The sequence below is a fragment of the Rhinolophus sinicus genome, linkage group LG03 (assembly GCF_036562045.2).
Source record: "Rhinolophus sinicus isolate RSC01 linkage group LG03, ASM3656204v1, whole genome shotgun sequence".
NCBI classification, from domain to species: Eukaryota; Metazoa; Chordata; class Mammalia; order Chiroptera; family Rhinolophidae; genus Rhinolophus; species Rhinolophus sinicus.
This window is the reverse complement of record NC_133753.1, coordinates 133087444-133100962: the sequence shown is the minus strand read 5'-3', so window position 1 is coordinate 133100962 and position 13519 is coordinate 133087444.

Below are 13519 nucleotides of genomic sequence, written 5' to 3'. Positions count from 1 at the left end.
CTCTTAATATTTATAATTAATCTAGAGTTTTCCTGTGTTTACTGTGGTAAATGTAATGTGATCATGAATGTGAATTCAAAATCACCAAGAACAAAATATTAAGTGATAATAATTATTAATTTCCAAGTGCTATAATAAAAACTGTTCTTTTAAACTGCAATTTTGACTCTAAATTATATTGAATATCAAATGGTTAAAAATTAAATCATTATCAAATTGTCTCCATTTTAGTATCCAATATGTTTCAATAAAAGTGTCATGGTTTGTCTCCCTAATGGGAAAATAAATTTAGTGTGATAGTAATAAAATAGTATTAGCTTCAAAGTAACAGGGAAACACACGCACACACCAACACATGAAGTGGATTTCCTAGATTAGGAAAAGAAAGAGACATTGTAGTTACAGTGAGAACTACAAAGCAAATAGCCATAATTTTACTTAATATGGGGAAGGCATTCTTTAATGACATAATTGATAAATACTATTCAATGTGAACTCATAAGAAAGTGAAAAATGAAAATCCAAGGCAGAAATAACAACAATAAAAAGGGGGACTGATTCAAAGAAGGTTAAACCAAGAAACAAAATGTCGCATTGAAAAAGAGATCTACAGAGTGTGTAAAATATGCTTGATTATATAAGAAAAGAGGCTCTTCTCACAGTTAATATTTGTACTTATGAGTTATTCAGGAGAAAATGAAGTTCTATAGACTTTAGCGTTTGTAGTGTACAGATATGGCCAAATGAAGTAAAGAGTGTAGTAAAATGTATCGAGTTCTCATTTCAGAGAACTGACTTGGTCAATTTTAGCTACTCCTTTTGCTATTCTTCCTAAAGTTATATAAAGATATTAAGTATTTTGTAGAGGAAGAAGAACTCAGTTCAGAAATTGTAATATTGAAAACTGACATTTTTCATTTGTTGGGTATCATAATATCATAATGATACCATAATATCATAATGGTATCATATCATATGCAAACTACTTTGAATCATTTATTTTATTTAATTCTTACAAATATACTGTATCACAGCTTCTAATATCCATTTTACAGGTGAAATGACTTAGGTTTGGCTAAATGAGTTGTCTATCATTACAAATTTTAAAATGGTAGGACTAGGATTCAACTGATGCAATTTGCTGCTACACCCAGAAGTACTAGATGTTATTCTACAATGCTGTTTCATGACTTCTGTCTTGTATTTCTAGAATTTAGGATAAAGGAAGTGCAGCCAAGGAGACATAGTGATGCGGGAGTGGGCATCCCACAAACGTGTGCATCTCAGCACAGGAGTCAGGATATGAATCCACATTCCACTGGTGCTTATGGAGGTGCACTAAGGCCTTTGTCAAAATCTCTACAACTGGCTGTCACCTTCTACACAAGACCTTCTTCGGGTACCCATGACATCTTCTCTTTCTAAACACATCTTTATGTCACCAGTGCATAGAAATAACATCTTCCCCATACTTCTTCCCTTCTCTCTACCAATGCTTGACTAATATTTTAAAGAAAACCATTTTCCTGTAACAGGACTCATAGTCTCGAGATGTAGTTCCAAAAAGTTCAGTTTTCTGACTTTACCTCCAAATTATTTTTAGTGATGAATTTCTCTGAATTGAAAACCTATACTAACTTATTTTTCTAGACCCTTCCTTAATTTCCAAAGTAGTTATTTCCCCGGAAAGCTCTTTAGTGAAAACAAAAACAATAAGCTTAACCTTTCAAGATGTTATGTACCTCTAGAAAGGCTATTTTACACTTGGGTGTGCTCTGTGATCTATAAAAATCCCACAAAGATGTTTACATGAGGATTCTTTCCTTTAATAGTTGTAATAAAGTTGTACCAGAAGGAAAACAGTTTCAATGTTTTAAATCACTCTCTTATTTAATATCAGAGTTACCATTTGTAGAAAATCACTGATTTTAATAAAGCATACATATCTTAAATCATGTTGTTTTGTGAAAAACAACCAGATAAAATACAAGGAGGGATCCAAGTGACTGTAATTTATTCCTTTCAAATATATGTATGTATATGGTTACAGGAAGCAGAGTACAGCATTAGGAATAGAGACAATGGAAATGTAATGGCCCTGTGCGATGTCAGAGGGATAGTGATGGTGGGAGGGGGGATCACACAGTGTGAAGGATATAAATAATAAACGTCTAAGCATTGCTTTGTCTTGTGCACCTGAAACTAATAAAATTTTTAAAAAAATCATTTTGTAAATTTTCTAGATGTACTTAATATAGTGTTATTAAGAACAGTATATTGCCTATGGAATTGAACAAATACCATTTTGAATAAACATTCTAGTCACATGATATTTATCGATTTACTTTTCACATCAGCAAACCAAGTTTGTAATTTAAAGATAGCACCAACTTTCCTGTTTAGGCAAATTAATTGAATTAATATATAAAAAGGCAGAGTCCCTGCAGCACAGTAGCGTTCAATATGACATTTTTCTGTGTATCATTACGGTGAGTTTGCTCTGGATGAAATGGGACTCTCAAAACCACACACTAGTCCACTTTGCTTGAAAAACTTTTCTAAAGACTGTTTCTATTACTATTATTGTTCACTGACTTTTAAAAATTATTTTTGTATTTACTGTTAGAAGAACAATTTGCCATCTGCCATGTCTAGATATGGAAACTAATTGCTAATGAATGTGGCTGAAGTCCACAGGACTACTGAGCATGCCTTGGAGTCAGCCTGTGATAGCCTGTTTTCCACATCTGTGATTGATTACTCCTGTCTGTGGTCACATGTTGCTTTCCCTGATAGCTGTGAAATGCACAGTATTTTGCTTCGTATTTCATGTAATAATTATGCAGCTAAATATTCCGGTAAAAATGTTTCTGAAGAAAGGTCAAAGCTTTGACTAAATTAGGAAGAAAGTGTTAATAAAGCTGCACCAGAATTGCCCACCTGCATGCCAAATGAGACTGCTAATATCTTGAAACAGTTTAGATATCTAGATGTGGAACTAATCCATTATCCACAAATTCATTCCTCCTTGCTTTCTCCATAACTGCTATGCTGACAGTACATTGTGTTAAGTTGTTATTTGTTAATATTTTTGAAATAAAATTAATTAGTGGTGAGGAATGCAAATATGAAAGATTTTCATTATGGATGGGACAAACAGTGAGTCGCTGAGTGGTGCTATTCTAATTTAAATGTCTCACTTGAATTGCAGAAACAAACTCTTTTTATATATTGGCAATTACATACAGTAAATTCACTTAGATATTAATCTGATCCCAAAATGTCGAGTTAGTTAAATGTTAGAAAGTTATCTTTTTAGGTATTTCCCTAAAATGTGATTGCACTATTGTATCACATTTTTGGTGAACTCTTTATTTTTATAGTTATAAGAATAAATCATCTACACACAGCATATGTTATAATTATGTAACAATCATTGATGTAAATAAAAAAAACGAAAGGGAACTATATTAACAAGATTGGGGTTACCATCATACTTGATATTTTGAACCCCACTGACCTACTTTTGTATATTATCACAACTGACTTAATCCTACCTATTATTTACTTCTACAAATAACTTATTCTTCTTGAAGCTTTCCATAATACCTAGTTAAAGTGTTCATTTATGTGACCACTCACTTTGGGTCTCTTTGAGATAAACTACTGAACCTGATTTGTTTTATGTTTACATATTTTATCTCCATTATATGTTGTAAGATTTTCTTAATATATTGATAGATAAAATATAGTTGATGATCTATTATACAGATAGATATAGATATAGATATATATTATTTTTTATTGAAATTAAATGAGCTGAAGTGGAACAACTGGAATCTTTATTTTAAGTATCCTGGGTTTGTTCACTTTTTCAATTAACTCCAGTGATTTCCCTATATATTCCTAATTTACTTATTTTTGAAATTTTTTGTTAGAAAACCAGAAGCAATTCTCAAAATAAGTTATTAACAAAATAGCCAGGACAAGCTGCTCAGCTAGACAGTGTTGCCAAATAACCACTTATTTTGATTTAAGGCAATCTCCATGCTGGTTTCTAAATCCAAATCTTGCAGTTCTAAGAACAACATAACAGCATTTACCACTATTCACAGTTTATTTTACTCAGAGGAATAGTAACAGCAATGCAATCATACATTCTCTTTGCACAAAACACTGACCAAAATTTTCAGAGCTTAAAAGACTAGGGTACTCTTGTGTTCATACTTCGACAAAAAAGTCCTGGGTAGTAAATGACTAAAGTCTGTGAAAGAAAACTTTACCTGCACTAAAACATTATCCTTGGAATATATAAATAAAACTGTAAAAACACTAAGAGACTATGGTAAGACGTTTTTAAAAGGTTAATCTTTAAACGGAGGTTACGGGTGGGAATCTATTTAATATAGTCTCTCCACTAGCAATATAGTTCCGTTAGCACAACACATTTCACCAGCAATTGCTAAATCTCTTCTTAGATTGCCTAGCTACTCTAATATCTAAAGCAAAAAAGAAAACAAAACAAGAAACAACCTAAATATTGTGTACATAAAGTAGGGAAAAATCACATTAGGGAAAATAAAGGCTTAGTATATAAAGCATGCATATAATTTTAAATAAATGTTTAGGTCTTCAAGTCCAATGATTTTTTTTTTTTTTTTTTTTTAATAATACTGAAATACTACTCTAAGAAAAACAGCAATGCCTCAGGATTTTACATGTACATTTTTGCAGATATCTTGTTATTATGCTTCTTTTTTTACCTCCTATTAATGTTTTATCTAGTGTAATGTTATTCAGACTAAAGAAAAGAGGCATATGTTAGTTTCTTTAATCCAACGCTTAAGCATGTATCAGTCACATGGAGAATATTTTTTAAATGCAGACTCTTGGCTTCATCTTGTTCATACTATATCAGAATCTTAACGGGTGAGGCACAGTGATATTATTTTTAAATTTCTGCATATGGCAGTATAACAATTGACAAATCAATGTATTATCAATATAGCAAGGAGTACTAATAGTATTGTATATGAAAAAGCTGTCATTTGTAGGGAGAATTTAAGGTTTAAAATGTAATGAAAACCTCTGAATGATGGCTGGGGTATTATGGGAATGTATGACAGACCATTCAGCCAGATAGCATACACAAATAATGCTTTCCTAACCAAAATTTTAAAAACAAAACAGGAGAATGGAAAAGGTAATTCAACTATAAAATCTTATTTTATGCCATAAATTCTGTGGCCACTCTATAAACACTGTATCACTAATGTTAACAAAAATTCCAAAAGGAAGCCATTCACATTTAAATTATTCTAATATAGTGATAGACTGAGTTATTCATTATATTCCCTAAAGTAACATACCTAACAATTAGATCTATCTGATTTAAAAGCTTATGAATTTCATTCTATCACATATTCTTTGATAAGACTTCGAAAGGGTAGAAATAGAACTTTTGCTATACTTTGGTTAAATTTTTACCTCCTCTATATGATTCAAGAAGTTATTCATAATGGGAACTACTGTGCTCAGCTTAATCTGACTGGTTAGGAATAACCAGTTGAAAAAGTGTACGTAAGATTTCAGGGAAGAAAATGAAATCTGAAGTCTGGTAGTCTAACTGCCAAATAATAGAGGCCATATTTAGCTATGTATGTTTTCTAGCTTTGAGAGAAACATATAAACAAAAAATAACTCTAAAAAATGAGATAGAGCAGTAGAAACCTACAGTTATGGTCCTTTGAATGGTATTTCCAATGAACCAAATGTTCTCAAAGTAAGAAATGGCCTCAGGATAAAGATTAAATCCAGGGCATTTCCAATAGAATGCCACCTTAGATCAAAGTTTAGATCAAGTACGTGCAGTAAGATTTTTTTGATAAGATTTTGGAAAGAACATAAATATTTAAGGTGATACCTCTAATACTATATCATGAGGCTCTAATTTGTAAAATATGAAAGAAAACTCAAATGTTAAGTTCTGGTTACATGCTAATAAATAAACAATTTTAAAAGGGAATAACTTATCTAAAAAGTCAAATTTGATATCCACGAATTTCTTGAAACTCATCTTTTAGATAACAGAAAACAAATGTATTAAAAAAAGACTATTCTTATTAGTAAGTATATGGACATAGATAGTATTTTTTTAACATCCATAAATCTTCTTTTTTTTTTTTTTTTCAGACTAGAATAAAAGAGAAAGCCTTTGGGTAATATTTTCAACTAAATTAAGTAAGGACCCAGTGAACTGAGAATATGTGTAGATGAGAATTGTTCTTTATATGTGAAACCTGTCAACTAAAGAGTCAAGTTATCTATACCCATATTCACCCAACATATATTGCTGAGACAGGTGTAAGGAACATGGATGGAATGAAATGGTAGTCTTGTTCTATAGAAAATTTTGAATTTGTCTAGGAACATTTCACAGGTTCCTTTATTAAGATCATCCCTGCTCTTAGGAACTGATTTTCCTTGTTTTTTAACTCTGCACTCTGAGTCAGCCTTTTTTTGGATAAATGGTTCCTATTTGCAGCTGAGCTTTCTGAATCTGCTTTTGACATTTGAAAGTTGAGAGCACTGGAGACTTCTTCAATTTTAACCGTTTCTGCCTGTTTTAGCCTAAGCCGATGTGCTTTTGCTGATCCAATTCTCTTAAAATCTTTGTGATAGCCCTATGAATAGCATTGGTGTTCTTAACATTAAACCAAAGTCACACCCAGAAATGTCTTCAGGGCAGGCTCCTCTCAAAGATATATGTAGGTCTGTTTCAATGAGATTTGTGGGCTGGGTTTGAAATTGCTATTGTACAACAGCCAAATGATTGTTAGAAGTTATTTGTCTACCAGAGAAAGTTGAAAAATCCTCAATAGTCATTTTTGTCTAGCTGAGATAACATAAGAGATGTCACTTTAAATCTTTCCAATGTTCTACAGAATTTCACAGCAACATTATTAATCTAAAGTTTCTCAGACCCCATTTTACTGGAAGTTCTGTGAGTTTGATCTTTACCCTGAGGTCATGTTTTTACTTTCAGAACACTTTAGATGGAAAGACACCCAGAGTATCTTATATTTCCTATGAATTCCGCTAAAAAATTGAGCTGTTTGTTTGTTTCTTATAAAATCTTTCAGTATGTTTCTTATCAAATATAGCTAAAACATCAATTATCATTTTTAACTTTCTTTCTGGAAATATCTTTAGCCAGATTCACCAGTTCATTAAGTATATTTTCTAACTAGCTAATAAAAACATGAAACAGCACTTTAGCTAGGGAGGAAATTATAGTTAAATTTCTGAAATACCACTGCACCCAAATGAATGGGAGACAATTAATAGAAATGAAGAGTAAGAAGTAGCAGAGAGGACATGAATCAACTGTCACATTGTTACATTATTGATAAAGGTATAACTTCGTACAATCATTTTTGAAATACGTTTGGCAGCACAAACTAAAGCTAAGCTATACCCTATGACAAGATGATTCCAACCAAAGACATATGCAAGAATATTCATAGCAGCTTAATTTGTGATAATACCAAACTAGAAATAACCATCAATGATGGAAGTAGAGACACATTGTGGTATTTTCATTTAAAGGAAAACTAGACAGTGATGAAAGAGAACAAACTTCTGGTGCAAAATGTATAAATATCACAGATAAAAGATTGAGCGAAAGAGTAAAAAAGAAATCAGAGTATGTACATACTGTATGATTTCACCTGTATGAAATTGAGTAACTGCTAGAATATACGGTGCTCATAATGGTTACCTTACTGGACTTTTCTATATGTTGATATTGGTGATAGCTATGGTTCATGTACAGCAAAATTTCTTTGAATTATATACTTGCATTGTATGTATATGTTCAATTAAACATACTAACACAATAAGATACCATATCCTACTCTGATATGTTTTTCTTTTTTAATATTTTATTGGATATATAGAATTATTTGTAATTCTGAATGCTTGCATTAAAAAGTGATGGGAGTTTAAGATAAAAATAAAGAGCAATTTAAACCAACCAAATAAACATAAAAAAATGTTTTTTTGAAAAGATGAAATACTGCCATTTGCAACAACATGGATGGAACTCGAGATTATTATGCTAAGCAAAATAAGCCACACAGAAGCCAAGAACCATAAGATTTCACTCATATGTGGGATATAAAACTGAAAGCAACAAATGAACAAGACAAACAAAGAAACAAAAACTCATAGACACAGATGACAGTTTAGTAGTTACTAGAGGGTAAGGAAGGAGCAGGAGAGGGTAAAGGGGGTCAAATATATGGTGCTGAAAGGAGAACTGACTGGGTGGTGAGTACACAATGCAATACATAGATGATGTATTACAGAATTATACATTTGTAACCTATATAATTTTACAAACCAATGTCACCCCTAAATTCAATAAAAATTAAAAAAAAAAATTGAAGTAATGCGGTTGCCACACTTGAAGTCTGATTTTCCTGTATTCATTTCCATATTAAAATGAGAGAGAATTTATGGTACTAGGTCAAGAATAAAATGGGCAGGAATTTGTCACATATTGCATTTGGAGAGGGTTTTTAACCTCTTCACATTTATCTTTGAGTCAAAATTTCATTTGGATAGCGAATTTAGAGTGAGTCAAAGTTTTTGTCTCATAGTATCATACCAGGAATCACTGTATTATAATCTTTTCTATAAAGTTCTCAAGAGTCGTCTAAATCTTCTGAATGCCAAGAGACTCTTCTAAAGTCTTTGCAGACAGCTGGTATCTGTCTTTTTAAAAAGTCCCAACACTTCAAACAACCCATAGCTCATTAAAACTCTTTGTGATACATTTTCATAAAGCATAAAGGAAATTTTTAAAGACCTGATGCATTCATGTGAGGCCAAGTATGTTGGCTGTGTGGATCATCTTCTATTTCTCATGAAGTAAGGAGGAATAAAAATATAATTAAGGCAAAAATTGATGCTTCCTTCTGATTAGTCTCCCTGTTTGAATACAGTGTAATGAAAGAGGAAACTTCCAATTTTTTTAGGTACACGAATAAGTGGCTAGTACACTTTTCTAAATTTTCAAAAAGGCTTCTTTAAAGCATAAAAAATCAAATGAACACACTGAGGAATATTTCAGTATCAGTCAAGTAAAATTATATAGTGTCTGCTTCAAGATGAGAATAAAAATTGTTTTCTATCACAATTGTAGTCTTTTAGTTACCATAGATATTTTTATTGAGATATAATTTACATATCATAAAATTCAACATTTTAAAGTAGACAATAGATTTTTGTGTTTTTTTTTCTATTTCTTGCCATTTGTCACAACATAGATGGATCTTGAGATTATCATGCTAAGCAAAATAAGTCAGACATAACAAGTCAAGAACCATGACTACACTCATATGTGGGATATAAAACTGAAAGCATTAAACAAACAAGGCAAACAAACAAACAAACAAAAACCCATAGAAACAGACAGTAGTTTAGTGGTTACCAGAGGGTAAGAGGGCAGGGGAGGTGCTGGAGAAGGATTGGGGGGGTCAAATATATGGTGATGGAAGAAGAACTTACTCTGGGTGGTGAACACACAATGTGATATTTAGATGATATATTATAGAATTGTCCACTTGAAAACTATATAATTTTACTAACCAATGTTACCTCAATAAATTTAATTAAAGTTAAAAAAAATAAAGTGGATGCTAAGACATAGAATACTACACACAATTTATGACTATAAGTGCTATTTCAAAGAAATAAGTAAATGGGAAATGTAAAAGAAAGTCAATTTCGGGTACAGTTTAATTTTTTTTCTAGCCAAAAAGAATGAGGCTGCAATATTTAACGTATTGCATTGATAAATGGTTTAAAACCAGGTGCATTTCCTTTCTTAAGCCATGAAAAACACTTTTGCTTTATGAACAGGGTGTCAATTAATAGTTTCCCTGAAAGTATTGTTTATTTAAAAAATAAGTTTATTTTGTATTCATAAGTAATAATAGATTCTTGATGCTGTGATTTCTAGTGCCATTTTAATTATTGTAGCAGAGGTCACAATTCCATGTATTTTAAATTATTATATTATTTATATTATTATATTTGATAAAAATAAGTAAAAATAAGAAAAAATTGATAAAAATAAGATAAAAAACAGTAAGGTTAAGTGAAATATTTTGATTTATAAATCACTTAAATTTATAATCTATACTTTGGAGTGTCAAAATACTTTTAATATATTTATCTGATAATTTCCATTCTATGGATAGTTTCACCTATAATCTATGGAATATCAGAAATAACGTTTTTATATATGACTTAATTGTGAATCAAGGGTGTGTTTTTTCTTATGATAAACATGAAATTTAGTGCATACTTCATTTAGGTCAAATTCATCTTCAATTTTTTTCTTTTATTTCATAAAATAATGCTCTCAAATCTGAAGGCAACTTTAGCATTTGCTATGTGACCAATTTCCAGAATCAATATTTATCTCTCAAAAGAATAGATTTTTGTTTTGTTTTGTTTTTGCTATTCGTATTTTATGTAAAGGTGGATCTTCTTTTGTGAATTCCATTGACATCTGTGAACTATGACAGGATAGATACCAAAATAACCATGGATATTTTTTCCTTATGTATGCGGAGTGAAGAATGTCCATGGCAGCATTCCCTGTATGTACTTACTTTAGGAGCCTGGGACTGTTACCAAATATTTTAATTTGTTTGAATCTTAACCTTTCTATATAATTTTAGCTCAAAAAGTATAGTAAGAGTTTTCTGCTTGAAATAAAAATGAAAGTGATGGAAAAATGTAAATTTTAACTCAATTGGATGATTCTTAAAGTTGAAAAAGTTTGAAAAATGCTTTCATATTCCTGTTTGTATCACATTTTCTATGCAGACCTGTATATAGAACACATGTAGAAAAGAGAGTGAAAGGTACAGGAAAGGTTGGGACCAGCTAGCTTACCACAACAGGGAGATGACCATTATCAATTTAAAACATTTGTATAACAGCTTTGTAAATAGGAAAATCTAATAAAATGTTCAGGTCAGAAAACCCCAAAAAGAACTGTTAATTTATATCTTTTACACATTTGCGTAAGTTTTAGTTCTTGCTGCAAAATGGGGGTAGTTTCTATGCTTAGAAAATAGGGGTAAAGGTGAAGAGGGTGCAGGATAAATGTAAGAAAGAAGAGGAACCATACTGCAGCTCCTGAGTAAGATGGAGTTACTTGTGATGATTGACCCCTCCCTGAAAACAAGTTGGGAAAGCTGGATAATATACAAATAACCTACGAATGAAAGCATTGGTGTGGCTCTACAGAGACTAAGGCTTAAAGGGTTAAGATGTCAGATAAAAGGAAACTGAGTAGAAATGAACCATTGTTCTCCTCAAGGCATTTGTCTATCACAAGTGCAGTGCCAAAGGCTGAAAATCCAAGTAAGGAGTCATGGCTAAGAAGCACAGACCATGGATATTCTGGCCAGCCTTGGATTGCTGCAGTCACAAAATGGACTTCAGCATTGTGCAAGCCCTGAACAGAGAGTCCAATATTCTAGGGACGGGGGGTGAAGGCTCAGGAAATGAGGTAGACTCGCTGGTTTTCCCACTGAAGCATGAACCAGATTCTTAAAAAAGCTTCTATATGTCAAGCACATAAATTAAATAAACAGAAAAACAAATCTGAGGTTTTGACAATCTTACAATGCCAAGTAGACAAAATCCAGTACCTGCTCTTGAGGAGGATGGATCCAAGTATAGCAAAGGATTTAATAGAAATCTATAGGCTCAACTAGAGGATGAGGGCCTATCAGTCATTCCACAGCTCTTAAAATGGGACTGCAGAAGGTGTGTAGAAAATAAGAGTTCAGAGGTCAATGTTCAACCCATTAAATTTGCATTGGCATATGGAGATATAAGAATGGTAGTCATATGTGGATAGAAGAATCTTATGGAAATAAAATACTTATGAGTTATTGGTATATAGGTAGAATTTAAAATCCATGTGAATGGATAAAGTTATTTAAGCAGAGTATGAGGTGAGGTGGAAAGATGGGCTAGGACTGAACTCTGAGGGTTTCCCACATTTATTAGTAAGGCAGAGAAATTAAAAAAAAAAAAAAGTTGGACTGTGAGCCTAATCGATGCTCTCATGCAAGCATCATTTGTTTAGTTCAAAGAAAGTTGCATGCAATACTCAGCTTCTTACATTTTCATAAAAAAAAAAAAAAGATGAGAGTGTTAACATTTTTCATTACTGAAGAATTTAGTAGATTGATGTTATTAGGGTTGCAAAATACATATTTTTTAGTAATCAATTATTAACTGTAAAAATTAATTTCTTTCAGTTCTTAAGCAGAGGTAGAATAGAAAAACATCTACTAATGTATTTTCTTTTGTTCAAATGAAATATTTCTTTTGAAATATAATGGGTTAGTGGTGGAATCTGAATAAATATCCTACTTTGAAAATTCTGTGTTGAATTGAAACAAATTTGATTTTTACCTATATTATGGCACATTTTCAGTGTAGGTGGTTAAAAATGCCATGTTGCTTTTAATATTTTGCCTTTATAATTTATCTTTATGACTATGTTCCTCAGTACTATTGTTACTATTACCATTATTGCTATTATTATCTCAACTTTAAAATCCAAGGCCAAGCAAGGCTAATCGACTTATGTGAATAAGAAAAAGTGGAAAAACAAGAATCCTAATCACAGAATCACTCAAAGAACAGTGCTTTTAAAAACTCTGATGTGATAATACTGTCTTGAGTTCCCATGTCCCTGATAATTGACCTGAATTAAGTGCTAATACCTAAAAATAAGAGAATAACCACAGTTGATAGAAAAATAGTTGTAGCATCAGAAATCCGAGTTGTTGGATATTAGAGAAATGAGTAAATCAGGCTCAAGACCGCCAGTGTGCGGTTGAAAATAAAAGCAGTGATAGCAGGACAAATCAATGTTCAAATATTTGCTCAGGTTCAATTATAAAGTGAACAGTCTGGATTCAGGACAGCCAGGTCCCTGATTTAAAGGATAAAACAAGTTATAAATCATACAGGTAGTTGATAACCGATATATATATATATATATATCTTCTGTAAGTCAAGAAACTAAAACAGGAGGCATTCAGTGATCAAGATACACGCACAAAACTTGGAATACTTCAACCAAGAAATATCCTATACATTTTCGTAAAAGAGAAAAATCTAAACAAGACCAACTTCAGTAAATGGGACAAACTTTTCCCCTATCTAGAAGTCAGTGAGAGCACATCACACGTGAAGGAATTTTCAATTCTTACTGAAAATCTGAACTCATCAGAAAGTATGGTTCCTATTTGCAGGGACAAAGAGAGACCTAATCATAAGTAAAGTCAATTACAAAATATATGCAGTCTTACTTGGAACAAGCAGAAACAAACAAACAAAAATCTAAGAGGGCCTGAAAAATGTGTGAAGCTAACAGAATGTCCACTCTTTTTGTTTTTCCCCTTAGACTGGCTTT